At 34.7% G+C, this 20,423-nt stretch overlaps 1 long non-coding RNA gene across 1 annotated transcript; it reads right to left on the bottom strand.

Annotated features, from left to right (window-relative positions):
• Positions 1-4,915: 4,915 nt before the first annotated feature.
• LOC139710947 (uncharacterized) lies at positions 4,916-9,082 on the bottom strand. The gene is made up of 4 exons (XR_011709488.1): positions 8,890-9,082; positions 7,806-7,853; positions 6,882-6,960; positions 4,916-6,258 (listed from the first exon to the last, which is right to left on the bottom strand). It is a non-coding gene; the product is annotated as an uncharacterized lncRNA (long non-coding RNA).
• Positions 9,083-20,423: the final 11,341 nt, after the last annotated feature.

Below are 20,423 nucleotides of genomic sequence, written 5' to 3' on the forward strand. Positions count from 1 at the left end.
AGTATCAGAGAACTCGCTTTGTAGAAAAAACAAACAAACAAATTATTGCACTGCTGGCTCTCGATCAAGAGGAAGCATTGTTCATATAACGAGCCGAAACTCCCTGTGACTGGTGAAGAACGACTGATGATCCTCCTGCACAATGCATGAATCTTGCATAATCTCGTACTTGCTTAACTCATGATTAAAATCAGGTATAGATTCCCTTTAAGTTCATCTTTTCTGGTTCATAGAAAAATTACTTCTGAATGTCCGTAAAAACCCAAGATGGTGATCATCTAACGAAAGTGTAAGCATTTAATGATTGAATTTTTACATATTAAAGTTAAATACCTCTTTCTCCACGGCATAAGTGTCTTTTATTTTACTTTGTATAAATGATTTAATACAAACTACTTCAGACAATCCGAGTATAGGTAGCAAACTGGATGGCATTATTTTGTAGTGACACATAAAGAGTGTGAGTAGTATGATCATTATACAAGAGATTGGAATCGATCATTAACCTCCATTTGTTTGTTTTTTTGTTTCAAACAATATTGTATTTCGATTTCATCATCCATCATTGATTACAATTCAATATTTAATTGTGTTGCTTGCAGCGTGACATTTCAAACGTATATCAAAATATTACAAAATAATTCTGAGGACTGTCATTGTGTAAATTTCCGATTGTTCTACTACTAGTATACAATACACAGTAACTGCGTCACAAATATAATCATCCCCGCAATAATTATAAAATCAATTGTTAATGCCTAATGGGTCAGCAAAACCAAAATGTATGTACAATACACATTACAAAATATACCCATTGACTGCGTCCGTATACTCGTCACAGCAGTGATTATGAGATAATGAAATCGATATTGTTAAGGGGTCAAACACAAGGTCTGCATACCTATGCATCAGGTTGTCACAAAAGCCTACATACCTATGTACACACAATCCAATATACAAACATTTTACAAATCTCATGATCAATGTCTGTACATAATTCATACCTATAAACATTACCCTTCATCGCTCACCCGTATAACCTCAACAACACTTCCCCCTCTAAATAGGCATACTCCAGGTATACCTCACTCCAGCACAGATACACACACATATTTGCGCGCGCACACACACACACACACACACGCCACAAACATCGAACCTGTTCACCAAACACTCAACAACAAAAGCACAAAAAAGGTATCAAAATAGTAGTGCAGTAAGTATCCCGTGTCATTAATTGATTCCATTTTCCCTGCTGTGCAGGGCCAGCGTACCTCGTTTCATTGCTATTTCCTTTCTTCTTCTCTACTTTCTAACATTCTTTCTCTAATTTCTCTTATCAAGGGGGCTTGCTCTTTTCCTTTGAAAATACAAATATCATCCATTTTATCAATAATATCAAATGGTTTATAAGTTGTCCTTTTCCAATATCCTGCGTTTTAATACCAACATGAAACAGATTGCCAATCTAACTTTTGCATCTGGGGTAAACAAAAACTTCAATACACAATTTCCAAATCTGATTGACTTTCCTACAATGGAAAAACAAATGTTCATAAGTCTCCTCCTGAATAACAAAATGTACATTGATTATCTCCTACAAAACCAAAAGAAAATAACTTAGCTTTTGTATATATTAAACCATACAACATTTTATATTGAAATTCACGCAGTTACAATCAAGAGTAGACTTCCGAGGCCTCAGAAAAATCAATCTAATATCTATTTCCTCAAAATTATATAAACCAACTAAATTATTATATGCTGATGATGTTTCAATTCCATCCCTCATCAATGCTTTATAAATACATTTTGATGTTATATCCTGTATATGATATATTTTATTCTGCAAAAATAATTCAATTTCTCGCTTTATGTACCCTTCCATGATGACGGTAAAGCTAAAAATATTTCAAACATTTTTCCAATCATTTCTTCACTAAATCCTAATCTTAAAAACTCCCTTCTCCCTTTAAAGTCCCCATTTACATCTACCAAATGATGAACTTTATATACATTCCTAAGAAATAACTCTTTATCAAATATTGTATGTCCATCAATCAAAATAAATTTATTATTAAAAATTACCTCATTCCTTTTTGAATCCTCTTTCAGAATCAAACTTCTACTTCCCATCCAAACCTGCAACATATCATTATAAAATTCTGGTAAAATTAGCCTCAACAACCCTAAAATTGCCTTACTATAAAAAATCAAAATACCTCCCACCGATTTAGTGAAAAACTTAAAACATAACTTCCACTTCATACTATGATCCCCAGAAATCAAACGCTTAATCCACATAATTCTTTGTGCTTTAACAAACACTCGAAAATTAATGAACTTTAATCCTCCCCTATCATAATCTAAATACAAAATATTCCTTTTTATTTTATCTCTACCCCTCCAAATAAAATCAAATACCACCTTATCTAACTCCTCAAATACCCAATCAGGTGTTACCATGAGTGAAGAAATATAAATCAACTTTGGTAAAACAAAAACCTTTACTAATTGAACTTTCCCCATCAGCGTTAAATCTCTCTGTTTCCACCATAATAATAATCTCTTTATCTTACTCAAAATCTCCTTATAATTCATAACTTCTTTAACATCAGGGTTCAAAGAAAAATATATTCCTAATATTTTTACCACCTGTTCTACTCTACCAAAAGGCAACACACAATCCTCCCTCGGAATACCTAATAACAACACATACGTTTTATCATTATTAACTTTTAAACCCGAAATTTGATAAAATACATCAAATAATCTTTTAACCTCCTCAACAGAATATCGATCCTGAAGAAATAAAGTAACATCATCAGCATACAGAATTTGTTTAATTTCAACATTATCAACCATTAACCCATGAATATTAGAATTCTTCCTTATTGCCTGAGCCAAAATTTCAATACACATAATGAATAAATACGGGGATAAAGGGTCTCCTTGCCTTACCCCCTTCTGTATTGGGAAATAACCAGTAGACTCCTTACCATTTATAACACAACTACAGCTATTCAGATACAATATGTCAACCCAATTACATAACATTGATCCAAAACCAAATATATTCAAAACTTTCTGCAAAAATGTATGACGGATCGAATCAAAAGCTTTCCCAAAATCAATAGCAAACATATAACCAGGTAAACCACAGCTCGATGTATAAAAGATCATATCATCAATCAATCGAATAGCCTCTCCAATATTTCTTCCTTCTATATATCCAACTTGATCAACATTGATTATTTCATGCAAAACATGCTTAATACGGTTTGACAAAACTTTCGCAAGTATCTTATAATCTACATTCAATAATGAAATAGGTCTGTAATTCTTTATATATAAAGGATCTTTTCCTTCCTTATGAATCAAAGTAATTACACCTTGTTTTTGAGAAGCAGACAATTCTCTTCTGTTATATGCCTCATTAAAACTGTCCAACACCACATCCCCTATCACTGACCAGAATGTAATATAAAATTCTACACTTAATCCATCATTTCCTGGAGATTTATTCAACTTCATCTGATTCAAAATAATTTCACATTCTCTTTTTGAAATATACCCCTCACAGGATTGAATAGAATCCCTACTTAATGTTGGCAAATCTTGAAAAAAATATCTACTATCACCAGATATAAAATCAAAATTCTCAGAATAAAGATTACTATAAAACCTTTTTATTTCTCTAATTATTTCCTTAGAATCACAAACTACCTCATCATTAACCCGTACACTTTTAACAATCATTTTCCTCTTATTAAATTCCATTAACTGTTTAAAATAAGATGAGTCACTTTCTCCACCTTCATACCACGAAGCCCTTGAACGAATTTTTATCCCTTCATTCACGTAATCATAACATTTTTTCAACTCTTTCTTTTTATCTTCCAACAACGTGATTCTATCACTATCTGATCTCAAAAATACATCATTTTCTAAAAACTCAATTTCTTCCTCAATTCTCTGAATTTTTTCCTTACGTTGTTTGGCCAAATTTATAGAATATTTCCTAGTAAAATTACAAATTTTCATTTTCAAAAAATCCCACAAAACCCTTTTATCTTCTATTTCATTCCGAAATTCTCCCAATATTTTTATTATTCATTATTTTATTATTTCATCTTTCATTTTATTAACATATTCACTATCTTTACACAAACTGTTATTAAATTTCCAATATGACGCCTTAAAACATCTATCATTTTCCTTATCATCATTAGGTTTATTCAAAAGTTGCAAAAAAATTGCTGAATGATCTGGCGCAATAGAAGTTAATATCTTGCATTCCTTTACAATATCATGCAACTCACTCGAAATAAACCAATAATCAAGTCTACTTTGCATAAACGGAAATACCTGTCGATAAGTATATTGTCTATCTAAATTATGGGTGACCCTCCATATATCTATCAAATTACATTCCTCGACAAAATTATCAAAACACTGATCAAAATTTGTATACTTCTTTACCATTGCTCTCCCATTATAATCTAATTCAAAATTTCGTATCAAGTTAAAATCTCCACCAATAATAATCAAATTTCCATTATCAACAAAAGGATGCAGAATCTTTTCAACTTCAGACAGAAAGTCTCTCCTCTCTGTCTCTTTACCCCTCACTGGAAAATATACATTTACAATAACAATTTCCATACCTTGTAAAACACATTTCATCAAAATATATCTACCTTCATGATCTATATCCACATATAAAACATTCAATTTTAAATTTGCATTAACCAACAAACAAACACCTTTACTATGTGGTGTACCATGACTAAAATAGGATACTCCGTCCCACTCCTCTCTCCACTTTTTTTCAACTTCAGGAGAGCTATACGTCTCTTGTAATAACACAACATCTGCTTTTTTAATACGTACGCCAGTTAATAATGTTCTTTCTTTTCCTTGCATCCCTAATACCTTTTACATTCAACGAAAGGAAATTACAGCGAATATCTAAATCATCCCAAGCCATAGTTACAGACGAGTACCGCCAGAACAAGCACAGTTAATTCACCTGACTACGAAATACATCTACAGCTACCATCTGCATACACACAAACACACCACTTATACACACACTCACTCACACCGATTACACTCACAATTACACTTACACTTGTGGAGTCCGGAAGGACGTCCATGTACACTTCCATAACCAACGAAACGAGTCTTCCCCCCCCCCCCACCTCCCACTGCATTGCACTAACGAAGAATGGACACATGCAATGATTTCCCCTATACCTATCTAAGTGCATAACTCTTGCTCAGCATCTGAAAAAAGAGGAAAGGAGTAAAATGAAGAGGAATAATCAAGAACAAGAAAAAATAAATTAACACCCGACTAATACAGCTTGACCTTGTATTGTTCCTCTCTTGGGTGCCCCTGGGCTATGGCTAACGAAATTGTAGTACCTTCGAGACCAAATCGGACTGTGCATAGCTGTGACAAATAAGACAACTTGAGAGGGATACGCCCTGTTCAATATGCAATCTACTAAAAAAAAAAAAAAAAACAAACCACAGTGTTAAGGGGAAAAGAATTGTAATCTAGTATCTTCTGTTCTCTTAACGAAGGAGCATTTTTTTGTCGACCAGACAGGAGTCATTATCAGACTACCAAACAAATTAAACTAGGACATGACATAAGGAAAAGAAGGAAGAGAGAAAAAATGGGGACATGACAAAAGAAACAAAGGGTACGAAAAGAAAAGGAATAAAAAACCTGAGAAGCCATTAAGGCTTGACCACCTGCCTTCCCATTTACTGCACTATGCACTATGCAGAACGATTTATCTGTGTGTCTATACTCATTATTGGCGCTTGAGGGCGACAAACATGCAAAACTGGTTACCAATAAGAGGGGTCATTGACTAACATATTGATACAATTTGTGATCACATTAGTTCGATTCATATCGCTAAGCGTCAATGAGCGTTGCCTCTGGGTCCACGCTAGTCAAATTAGTACAGTCGGTTTGACACGCTTTACGTTTCTGTGACAACGTCTTCATAACCATCTGTTGCAGCAATATCTTCATCAGCACCTATTGGGGGAACCTCGTCATAACCACCTCTTTCGATAACCTGATCATAAGCATGATAAGCACCTGTTTCGGGAAGTTCTTCATAAGCATGTTCATTTTCAGCGCTCTGAGGATTATACGTAGGATTATCCACAGGAACTGAAATGACTCTGATGTTTCCTGCCGACGCCGTGGCTTTCCGACGCATCTTTAGGGCACTGCAATATGAAATAAATTTAACATTTCACCAGTAATCATATATCAGAGATTACACATCCACAGATACTCTCGATGTACAGATCAAAGATATATGAACTTCGACAGTGTTTGGAGTAGATGATACACCAAAGTTCAAAAGGTTGCTATTTTCAGGAAAAATAAATTGTGACTTAAACATTAAACATACATACGGTATTGATATCTTGAGGAGGCGCATGATCATCTATTCTGTGATCTTATCTGACAGTCAATGAATACATTACAGCTCTCCATTATATTATTTTCAAAAGGTAGAACAGAAGTTGCCAACAGAGTTAATGACTTGTCATGTCTGGTGATCTGGTCGATTTTTCGTCAGCCCGGATGAAAGTTCGTGGTATCTTTTCCCTTTAACTTTTAATCACCAAGTTTCCCATTCCCTTTCACTATACCCACGGGTTTTGGTATATACAAGTCCGCTCAAACACACACACACACACACACACACATACACGAACACAAATACGTTATGTTCAATAATTGTATTCTTGCAATTGGACGATTTTCCACGTGTTGTACACAAAAACGCATGCTATATTGCGCGTTCTTCCATCTCATAGCTGCATAGAACATAGGTACTTACATCATGCTAATGATGACTATGACAATGATGAGCACAATGACAGCTGCCGCGAGTCCAACGACTATCCAAATTATATTGTCTGCAGAGGAGAAAAGAAACAAAAAGATTCTGGATATTAGTTTTTTTTTCAACGTTCCTTGAGTTTGATCTGCTCAAGCCGAATCATAATGTGTAAAAATCATGAATAATTGTCTGTAAACGTTTGTACAGGCAGCTATTGCCAGCTCTTCGAAGAGATATAGAAATGCAACTATAACAGTAAACAAAACATTAACGGAGATGATGGATGTTAAAAGCCAGAAGGGATGACTCTTTATCCAGTATACTCCGCAACAGGCAATGAAAAAAACAAAACACTGAACAAATAATGATTATTTACTCATTTCTGCTATAAAAAAAAAAACTGCCTCTTTCTCTCTCACATATCGATATGTCACATAAGCATGAATATATTCTTTCTACTTTTGGCACACACACACACACACACACAAATAATTGCATGCAGGTACATGCAGATTAAACGCCCAGAGACAAGCCAACACATTCATATCCAAAGCTGCATAGAATTCTACTAACATAATTATGTCAATATGTTTGAACAATCCATGAAGAAAGCGTTTTAATCAACATGAAGAAATGTCACCAGTGATAATGTAACCGCTGTTCATGACACAGAAATGATTATGCAGGGACATACATAACAATATGTACATGTGCATAAAGACCCGAAAGAATGTTATTTATTGACAATTACTTAAATCTAGCTCTGCTAAAAACAAAATTATTTACTGAATGACATGTTTGATGTGACCTGATAACTAGCTCCTACCATCTCAAGTCTTAAATCTCAAGTAAGCAAGCAAACAGAGCAGAACAACAAAATTGTCAATATCTTCTTCATTCATGACACAGAAACTATCTTACCACTCGTAGGAGGGCGAGGTGTGATTTCGCTCGTTGACGCAGTAGTTCCTAGGCAAAAAAAAAAAAAAGATATGAAGAAAAGGATGTTTCATTGTCATATTCTTGCTTAATCGGCACAAACACATGAACGCACACATACACGTGCGCTCGCACCCACACAGACACAGACACACATACACGGGCATATATATATATATATATATAAATAAATAGATAAATATGTATATATATATATATATATATATATATATATATATATACACAATTATGTATGTGTGTGTGTGTTGTGTGTGTTGTGTGTGCGCGCGCGTAAGGAAGTAAAATAGAATGTCATGCTGGATACTCACCAGTCGTCTGAATCGATGACCCGGCGAATGTAATATGTGAATTATATTGAAAAATTTACAGAAATAATCTATGTATTCTCAAGGATTTGTGTACAAAAAGACCTGCAAACACTTTCACTTTCATTCTTATTCATGTTTTATATTCTTTAGTCATTCATGCATTCATTCATACATTTCCACGCGGTCACTTGCTCCAACCAAAGGCTGTTCTTCCACATGTCCGTGCATCTTATAACACACACAAATACACATGCACACACACAAACAGTTATACATGTATAACTTAAGGAATTAGGAATCAAGAGAAAACTAAAAATGCACGTTTGGTCTACTTTTCTTTGAGGAGTAACATGTTGCAGCTGTAGGAACTTTTATGTGTTGTACCATCGGATTGTAAATTTGGTTAAACACATTAATTGTGAGCGCCTTGAACACCGTTGAGTGGATATGTTGCCCGTTATAAATATCTGTATTATTATCATTATTATCAACATAAAACAGGAGCATTCAATAACACAATATAAGTATATAGATTATAGTATATATACATACATGTATATATGTATATATATATATATATATATATATATATACATATGCATCTTCATTATCATTATTATTCTCATTATCATTATTATTATTATTATTATTATTATTATTATCATCATCATTATAACATTATAACAACATAAGAAGTAAATGAGAACATTTCAATGACAATCAGATAAGAGTGTTACCCGCTTTAGACGTCGGCTCAATAGATGTCGCTATCTGACTGTCGGTTGAAACTGCCTCTGCTCAAGTAGGATAAAAACATTATACAAATAAAAAAAATGGTGTTAGAAAAGGTAATAATTTATTATTATGTATTATGATAACTTACATTATAAATCAGCGTTTCTATTCATTGATCTTATTGCTCAGCTTTCACGTTTTATCATAAGAGCATGAAGGAACATAATTATACATGTATATATATATATATATATATATATATACATTTAATCATTTATTTTCATTGAAATTTTCATATTTTTTCATCTAACTTTTAATATTCATATGCCGTAGCTTTTAAGTAGCAAAACGGTTAACATGTTTAGAAATGTGTATTCTATAAAAAGCAGATAGGATACTTACCGACCATGGATAGTGATAGAGAGAAAGCATTCGTGTAATATAAAGAGTTGACAAATTGATACACATTGATATTAATCTTCTTCATTGACAAATGACTAACGTTAAATACCAACATTGTATGTATGTATATATGTATATATATATATATATATACACATATACATATACGTATATATATACATATACGTATATATGTATATACATATATATATATATATATATATATATATATATATATATACATACATACATATACAAGCACAAGTACAAGTATTATTCTGAACAATATAAAGGACAGTGGCAGCAAAAATAATAATAAAGAATAAAAATAGCGAAAACAAGCAAAAAGAGACACAAGATGAGTACAATCTCGCAAAACATAAAATGATAACACAAACATTCATTCGTGAAAGCAGCAATCATGCGCACACATACTATGAATGATTGACCAGAAGACACGAAAAATAACGAGTACTGACAAGAATAATTTGCATTTTCTTGAATTCTCAGGTTTTATTAGCTGTTGGGGGAAGGAAATGAGTAACGGTTATAACGGAGTTATGATGATGACGAAGTCATGTCGATACGACATTGATATCGTATTGGCATAACTAGTCATTATGATGTAAATATGAAAAGGATGTCCAAGTCACTCTTGTGAACAGTAACATTTCCATGATCAACAATTATTCTAGCTAGTATATGTACATATCAAAATATACTGAAAAATGTTCAAGAATGAGAAACGACAGACAAAGACAATGACAATTTGAGAAGAACAAAAAAAGAACAACAACAACAGTCGGCCTGCTTGCCAGACGTACGGACAGACAAAGAATTATGCAGACGTATAGACAAAGAAAACGGTATCCGTCCAATTCTTTTCCCGGCAGAACAATGAATTATCGATATGAGTGTTTATCTTGCTTGCTGTGAAGTAAAAAAGGAAATCAAGAGAAAATAAGTTAGTCAACATGACACATTGAATAAGGTGTTTAGAAGGCACGATATTAACTATAGTGCATAGATAAAAATCAGAATAATTAACTTGTTCTCAGCGCATTGGCTTTAATACGGAAGCTATGCAATGCATGTTTTCTTGTCATGCTTGTGTTGATCTATTAATACCCTGATCATCACGTGTGTGGCCAACAGGATATCTTAATATGTGCCATACATCTTACAAAAATAAATGTTCTACTTTTTTTCAGACTGCTTTGATACCCCCCCCCCCCGAATCTTCTAAACCAAGATCCTGTCAATGTCGTCATCATTCAAACACTGATAAACTACTTACATGAAGATCTAATTGACATTTACACTGGAATCCACCTTCCCCTGTAAGACTGAGCATACTTGCAATTTTCCTTGCAATGTATTTTGTTCATCCCTTTTGTGACATGAAAACAAGCAAGTTATGCTCAGTATATTGGGGAAAGCGCATTCCATTGTGATTAGTAATGTTGAGGTTATCGCGAATCAACAAGTCAACATGCATCTGCATTGCATACGTCCTTTAATGTCAACAATCATTCTGAAAATCCTTTCATCAGAGAGGAAACACGTACGAAATGAATACAGAAAAGGTGTACATAGCCGTCAAAGAAACAGCAACAAGTAAAAATAGCATAACATCTTGGGTTTGTAGAATAACACATTAACAAGTGTTGAGGTTGGGTAGTTTAATTGTACACTGCAAAAAGTCCGGTGTTAAATATGAAACACCGAGTTGGTGTTAAATTTCCGGTGCTCATTCATGGTGTTAGATTTACACCTCCGGGTGTCATTTCAAAATATAAAATTGTTTTTTGAATAGTTTCTTAGTTACTGCACTTCTTGTTAATTTTTAACTTCAACAAGACGATAAAGAATTTTCCGATAAACTACTTAATTTTTGAAAAAAAAATGTGTAAACACATTTACACCACAGTAACACCAGTTGGTGTGGTCTCCTATTGAAGCTGGACGGGTGTTATACCATTGAAATTAACACCACCAATATCAAATCAACACCATGCGGTGTCATTATTGAATTAACTCTAGAGCAGTGTCAAAAATATCACCAGCCACAGTGTCAAATTAACACCACGAAGTGCCAAGTGAAGACTTTTTAACACCGTCACAATACATTTTCTACACCTGTTGGTGTGGTCCTCTATTGAAGCTTGATCGGTGTTAAATCTAACACCGATGTTTTTACAGTGTATTCGTGGTTTTTAGACACACATTCGAAGCACTGGGAAAGTACACTGTAGTAATCTCACCTTAAAACATATACATTCTTTGTCTTCTCTTACAAAATCTCACTTGCTGCTTGATCTGTTGCATTTGTAAGTCCGTCTGGAGCACACGAGGGACTTTCCTGTATCACAAGTAAATAAAATACAGTCCAGTATAATATGAAGCTAGATACTGCCTGACAAATCGCAATGATGAGTGCTTACGATATGATAACACCTTTCATACCTAGTTGTAACTACATGCAACGGACCTTAACTGTCAATTTGCCGTGTATGACATGTGGAATATTTGATAATCTCTCGAAAATTATGCAGGTTAGAAAATGAAATCCATCAATTCCATAGCATAGTTTTCTACGAGGGATAAGCAAATTCTAATGTCTAATGAATTTGACAATTAGAAATTGGCCCTCATGGTCCATGCATTTGAATGCGTATCATGTGGATTAACATCCATATCGGAGTTGTAATGTTATGTGTTATCCTCTATTGGTTCCAACCGACTATGATATTCAATTGTTTTCGAGTCCTCTACGTTCCACATAGTCTGTGTCAGTAATTCAGGCTATGACGTTAGTTTCAAATTTGACATTCGACCGGAGAAAATGACAGAACACAATTTATCTGAATGATTACTTCATTGATAATTTCTTACTATTTGAAAACAGACAGAAAGAGACTAATGAATCAAAAACAAAAACTGAAAATTTTCTTCTTCCCTTTCAGTTGTGTCTATCAACAGTGACGAGGAAAAAAAACCAATGAAAACTTGTGTTTCATTAACATTAATGGCAACTAATTTGTAAATAATATTATCAAGTCATCACGTGGATCACAAAAAAAAACCAAAACAAATCATATTTTTCGTTTACAGCAGTTACAAACATCGACATTACGATATCAGCAGGCCCTCTTGATTGTCTTACTGTTGGTAAATAATATTCACCTCTTTCCATCGGCATCTGACTGAATTTTCTTAGCTTTCGTTTTAACATGCACTCTGCTAAACCGGGAAGTTGTAACTCTAAAAATCCAGACATAACCACCCTGAACGTTTTTGCTGGGGGAGAAAAAAAACATATTCAAAAGAGTATTCTCTTCCTCTCTCTCTCCTTGAGTATAGATGCATTCTTGCATGACGAAACTCGCATTATGATGATTGTGAGCAAACAATGTGAGGTGTGTGGGGGCAGGGAATAAAGGTAGTACCCTATGTCTCAAGAAAATTATAACGGGACACTCCGCAACGATATCTTTGAAAATAGTGAATCAATCCAAGTACAAATTCAGGGTATGAAACTATAACTCATTGCCCACATCTTACAGAAAACCCCATTCGATTTGCTTCAGTGGTCAAAGAGAAATGAGGAATTTTGTAGAGGATGTCAAGAATCTCTTCCCTCCAAGTTCTGTCTATTTGTTTTCATACACAAAAGCATCAAAGTGCTAAACTTGGAAGAATCAGGCTCACCACATGCTTTACAACATTCCGCAATCCTCTGTGACCGCTTAACCAAATTGAATGGGGGGGGGGGGGGCTCTGCAAAATAGAGCTAAGATGTTATATTTTAAGACCCTGAAGTAGCATTTAGACAGGTTAATCATATTGGGTATTATCAATGCGAAAATTTGATTGTAACTTTCTTTGGGACATACTGTACTTGAAGAGCTGGCACACCCAGTAGGCCTGCTTTTCATAATAGTCCATGGGCCAAGACCCGAAAAATGGGTTGTTGGTACCATCTGAGGTGGCACAACCTTTTTGGTGTCAGTTTGTTTGTCGGGCATAGATATGCTTATCAAGCTATGATAGCATTTCCAAATGGAAGCTTAGTCATAATAAATGAATTTTTAACCAATTTGGTCTCGTTTTTATATCCCTATACTTCTGAATCGAAACTAAACCGCTATACAAAGAAGAGCACTGCCTTCTGTATGTCCACAGGTGTTCTGTTGTAAACGCGGTGCGCTTAGTTTTTATTCAAGGCAGCGAAGGGAATATCCAAAAGGTTATGATGTCCACAGCTGTCACGCGGTGCGCTTAGTCTTTATCTAGACCAATGTACCGTTATCATATCTAAAGTTCCTCATAAAAGGGATTATCTATACTGTTTTTATACTACCCTATCAACAAATACATCAATTTTAAACAAAAATCACTCTGTTCATTTACAATATCATTCATTATAATGTATTGTAGTGTACCGGTACATTGTTTTTGCATATCTTATATTGTTGGAGGGAAATAAAGCGACATTGGCGTGGTATCAGCGTTTTCACCGTAGCGTTTTCGTCGGAAAATGATAAATAATTGAAAGATACGGCAAAATTCACGAGAAATTGCTTTTGTTGTTGTGTTGTTTTTAGATAAAAAGATATACACTGTATCATACGCTTTGGATATTCCCTTCGCCGTCTAGAATAAGGACTAAGCGCTGTGGACATCATAACCTTTGGATATTCCCTTCGCTGCCTTGAATAAAGACTAAGCGCACCGCGTTTACAATAGAACACCTGTGAACATACCATAGAGCTGCATTTTACAGCTCTATGGAACATACAGAAGACAGTGCTCTTCTTTGTATAACGGTTAGTTTCGATTCAGAAGTATAGGGATATAACAACGAGACCAAATTGGTTAAAAATTCATTTACTATGACTAAGCTACTCATTTGGAAATGCTATCATAGCTTGATAAGCATATCTATGCCCGACAAACAAAATGACACCAAAAAGGTTTTGCCACCTCAGATGGTACCAATATCTGGCCTGGCCCATGGACTATAACATGCGTGTCTCAACAGAACTTTACACCCGAGACCTGACTGTTTATAAGGGACCTTAAAGTACACTGTAAAAGGTAAAGGTTTCATATTCTTCAAAATAGATCACTGCGTGCTTTACTACATGTACAAGCTGGGGTTCCCTACTGAACGTTTATACACAACATTATCCACTGATAAACCTGGTAAGAGACGAAATAAACATACTTAACATAATAGGCCTATAGAATTGCGCACAAACTTTGTCCTAAATATATGTTAGATTTGTTCTATTTTCCAATTTTCAGCTATAATGTTAGAAATTCATCGTTAGATTTTGTGCTACCTCGGATTAAGACCTGACTGAAACAAAAAGTTATACAAATTCCGGATCAACATGTTGCAATTTTAGTTACCATTTGAGGTGCAATAAAAATCAACGTTAAAAGAGCCCTGGACCGAAACCATTAATGGATAGCTAACCTCAGGTTTCTTTGCATACACTTCTCTCTCTCTGTCTCTCTGTCTGTCTCTCTCTCTCACTCATGAACTCTCCTTTGTTTTCGTCTCTTTCACTCTAAACTACGTCGAAGTGCTTGTATAGTAATTTTGTATGTAAATATCCTTGATTGATCATATTTGTTTTTGTCTATGTGTACAGCAGTTTCAGCACTGTGTTTGTCTGTTTGCTTTGTTTTGCTTTGTTTTAATGTATGAGTTTTGTTTTCATTCATGTTAGACTGTGTTGCATCTTAGCTGGATGGACCTACGGAAGAACGGTCCCAGGGCTGAAATATGTGACGTGCTTTGAATTGAAAAAAAAAATGTGATATACGAAATGTCATCCAATTTCTAAAATGCCTTTGATTCAAAAAAAGAAAAGAAAATGAGAACATGACGACGGGAATCTTACCATTAAAAAAAATATTGTGGTATGTTTAAGTTTAACATATTTTACAGATCGGTGATAACTACACAACCACATATGCATGATAATTTCATCACTGATAATACGGTCTTTATTCTACAAGTGTATCTTTGGTTTGTAAACAAAAAGATCATAAAAACATGCTATTAGTTTATGAGGAAGCAACCAATGTTATACCTTTCCCCTGACTATAGGGGCATTTCCATGGTAACTCACGTTACATTTTGAACTCAAAATTAGGTCGTTGATATCAATATCCTTAAAACCTAATTAGTGATATGAGTTACTATATGTGAATGAGTATCATGCACCTCCATCCTACCTCACAGCAACATTACATCCACAGACTCTTATGAGAACTATGACAAAAAAAAACCACTACAAATGTCGGTAACTCACGTTACATAATTTGGACATGTAAAAATTTGGCATGTCTTATATTCAAAAGTTTCCTCAAACAAGAAACAGAGAGACTTTAAAGTCTATGGTGTCAAAGTCATGGACTAACAACATACATCACCGAGTATGGTAAAAATTAAAATTGTCTTATATTCTCCAGGTATCGTCATGTGAAGCGGTAACTCACGTTACGGTAACTCACGTTACAGTTTGTCCACATGATCACAAGACGATTTTTTGTCTTAATAATCCAAAGAAAACTTACCAAGACAACTTTTTTTCACGACAAACTTCATGAATAAAGAATCTAAATTGGTTTGAACATTGATCTGACAGCAATTAATCCCATTTTATCCATGAGATTACCAAAAGGCTGGAAACTTTACATTTAGAATACCAACTTGAAGATAAATTTCATTTTTAATTGAGTCGTTTTCCAAGCTTTTTTTTTGTACTGAGACAATTTTGTATTCAACAAAATGATATGAAACAGAGTCTATTTCATTAAATTACACTCTTTTCCAGTTAACAAATGCATCAGAAATTGAGGATTTAATTGAGAATTTGATTTAATTGTTTTTTTATTTTACTAGATTTAAATGGATTTCAGGCTATCTAGATAAAACAAGCCATCCATAAACTATTCCATTTAAATACACTGAGTCACGAGACTAGAGACCTGTACATGTAGTCTGTGGAGAGTTTAAAGGTTCAGAAATGAATATTTCAATAAATCTTTTAACTTTTTAACAATGCAATTTATATTCCAATTATTTGATAATTGTTTGAATTACTCAATAATCAGTTGTTTGTATGTTTGATTTGTTTACAAATTCTTATACTAAACTGGTACAGAAATTAGACTTGAATTACAGAAACTGCAGATAAATTTTAGTTATCTGCTACCAGTATTGATTAGTTTAATAAAACATGTTCATAAATGTTTAAGCCTTAAAAAACAATGGCTTTGGTCTATGAAATGTCAAGTAGCCATTATTCAAATTGTACATACATCTAAAAAGTATACCAGTATTTTCTAGAGTAATCAAGCAGACTGAAGCAGTAAATCCCAATGAAAAACATTAATAGTAAATATTTTGTGATCAGAAAGCTAACTATTAATATCACAAAATGTTGATAGTTTGCTTTAAGGTACATGACTGTCCAGCTCTTAAAGAAAATGTCTGATAATGAGGTTCACATTCAACAAGTTTTTGGTAATAGATCAGCATGTAAAGTAAATTATAGTAAACATGGAAAAGTTTCATTGTAGGATTTTGCAACAATATAGCTAAAACCTCAGAGTAGAATAGTATAAAACACATAAGCGCGTCAAATTCACAATGTTCAGTTCTCAAAAATCTCAGAAAAAACAGCAGGAAGCCAGCTCCAATCTTAAAATTCTGTTCACACATGTAAATGTTTCAGCCTCATAAACAATGGCTTTGGTCTATACAGGTAGGTATAAACTATGAAATGTCAAATAGTAATCACTTGAATTACAAAAACAAGAACTTTTCAAGAGTAATCATGCAGTGATTATCCCAATCAGGAGGCTATTAATAGTTATCACAAAATTTTGATAATTTGCTGGAACAAGGTCCACGCAGCTTTAGAAGAAATGTCTTTTAACAACTTTCGTAACAGATCAGTATACATGCACTGTAATATTAAATCAGGGGCGGATCCAGGAATTCTGTAAAGGGGGGGGGGGCGTGACTAATATTTCTGGTGGCACTTCCGGTTTTTATTTCATGTTTTTTCTTTTTATTTCTTTTGTTTTTCACGAAAAATAAAGGGGGGGGGGCGTGCGCCGGTTGCGCCCCCTCTGGATCCGCCACTGTAAATAGTAAATATGGAACAGTTTCTTTCAGAAGTTAACATGTGATGAACATGTGTAATTAATACATTGTACATGTAGACCAGTTGGTTTGGTGATAGAGAGAGACCAAGAGAATAACAATCTACTGGAAATAGAATCTTAATACAAGAGTTCAGTAATCATGTACTCATTGGTTACTTACAATCACAACCTTCATATCATTTCTTGGTATTAAAGAAAAATCATGTCGGTAACTCACGTTACATTGTGGTAACTCACGTTACATGGTAACTCACGTTACAATTTTAAGACCTCTGTTATGAGAATTTGAAGTAAAGACTATGAAGTCTCATCATATTTCTTGGATGTGTGCTGCATAGTTATTTGATAATCCAAAATACCATGTCTCAATTGGGCATAGTAAAATTGCTAGGTTAAAAAGTTCATGTTTCGGTAACTCACGTTACAGCAGCTTCTCGAGCTATGTAAGAGCACGCTGGTGTCCAAAGTACATATCTTATATCGAGGTCTCCACTTTATTTACTGCTAGATTAGTATATCTTTGATTTGTAAAACCAAACAAAGTTTGATTTGAGCCTCAAATATAAAAAATAATCACAAAGAGCAACAAAAATGCATTTTTAGGGATTTTTAGGTCAAAAAATGCTTTCTGGTTTCAAAAGGTATAAAAATGCACAAAAGGGAGCTTTTCTTAAAGGTAAAGTTGGTTTCACACACTTCAAACTATGGCTAACAAAGTAAGATTATCAGTTGTCCTGAAATATGCGGGTAAAATTTTGGTGGTCATGTGGCACAACTCACGGAAATGCCTATAGACTATAAGACTGTAAACTGTAGACTATAACAAAACGACAGTAACATATTAAGGATACGTTATTCTTCTTGATTTCAATGTCCAAAATGGAAGTACGAAGTTTACTGTGGTGCGATGTCACCTAATCTGATTTGCATTTATACGTGGATGCGTCTTAATATTATCGTTTTGTGAAACGGCCAACATATGAAATGTAAAAGCCCCCTAAATTCTTTAGTTTTTTCTGCCTGATGTTTGCAAAATTTCTAAATTGTCATTCTAAAGATGTTGTTTACTAATTTTACTACAGATATTAACGTGACCATTCCGAATTATTGGGGTTAAGCACACTTCATCCAACAGGACAGTCATATTCATTTTCAGCATGATTTTGTTTTCCTTTGTAGTTGATCCGAAACGTTGCTAATCGCGAGAATATAATCAAAGGTGTGTGTGTGTGTGTGTGTGTGTGTGTGTGCTTGTGTTGTTTATGTGAGTGAAAAAGTCGTAAAGGATGTTTTTGTTATTTTTGTTATTTTTTTTTCGTTTGTCACTGCGTTTGGTGATGTTTGAAAAAAAGTTTGGAAGTACTGTTAGTAATAGTTTCCTAAACACACACACACACACACATACACACTCACTTATACACGTAAACACACTCACATACACACACACACACACACCACATGGATGGAGGTGTTTGTGCTGACAAATGATCTTGTTTTCCACCTGAAATCAGAAATTATGTTCCAAACACACTGGAAAGATATTATAATTAAAGTGATAGGCGCAGTCTGATCATCATAACAAAACTCTTCCCGCCAATCGCTATTCCTTGTGCATTATTCATAGAATAATTCAGCTGCATTGGCTTTTACTTTAAAACATCTGCAAGCTGCCTCAAAATACTGCTACTGACAAAATTTAGCTAAACTATCACTATATTCTTATCAATTTGTTCCGTCTCCGTCTCTCAAAGACTATTCTGACAGACCATCATGGACACACACACACACACACACACACACACACACACACACACACACACACACACACGTTATGTACACGCATACAGATTATTTTTAATGAAAATGCAACTTACTGTTTTGACGATTTTTTTCCCGTCGTAAATGCATTAAGAAAGCAAGCGTCACAATGTCACTGGAGTGCTTCAATAATCCACTTTTTTAAACACTATAAGTACTTCGACAAGTTCTTAGTGTCTGCTCAGTATCCACCCGGCCCTTTTAACTTACCCTCTAATCCCGGCTCCATGGAAATCATCACCTCACATTCTGTTCCCTTTTGTGATAGTCCGGACGGGACAGCTTTCGGACATTGCAGATAATGCGAGTTAGCGGATAGGAGGAAGTAGTGGCAAATAAATTGCCATCAGGGAACAACACGCCAGCTACCAGTCTTTTCTAAACCTGACGGCACCAGACTTAGAGAACCTGGCCCCGCAGTCCGTTATCGACGACAACAATCGCGCAGTGCATGGCTCGTTATGCCTATTTTCCCCCATACAAAAAGCGACTTCCATCATCGCATGAGACACACGAATGGATGGCAAGACACTATAATAAAAGCCGTCAAAGGTTGTACAATATTTTGTTTTCCTTTCTTTCAGACAGCGTCACAAAAAGGGGGAAATCCCTTTAGACCGGCGGTCCAATAGACCGAATACAAAAAGGCACCTATAGACCGAAGATTTCATTACATTTCTGTGTGAAATGCTTGACATAACATGTGGCAAACACACACGCACACCCACAAATACACGCACGCTCACCCCCCCCCCCCCGTCACACACCATAAAAAACTTTATCAAATAATCTAGTGCACGCCATGCGTAGTTTGCCTTCAAGGTTTGAAACTGACATGAAATCGCACACATATACCCCTCCCCCTCCACACACACACACACACACACACACCTCATCCCCCACTAGCTTATGCACAGACACACATACACAATCACAATACATGTGTATCAAGATCAATAAAAAAGAAAAAGGGGACATTTCTTGTGCACGTCTTTAATATCAGACTTCAAGCTTTAATACAAACTCAACGAGGATGCTTTCGCACACACGCACCCACGCACGCAAAAGAAAAGAACAACCTCAAAGATGATTATGTCTTTTATTGCTATGTCGATGTAAAATG

The sequence above is a fragment of the Diadema antillarum genome, unplaced genomic scaffold (genome assembly GCF_040938485.1).
Source record: "Diadema antillarum isolate AM-2024a unplaced genomic scaffold, OU_Dant_1.0 seq00001591_RagTag, whole genome shotgun sequence".
NCBI lineage: Eukaryota > Metazoa > Echinodermata > Echinoidea > Diadematoida > Diadematidae > Diadema > Diadema antillarum.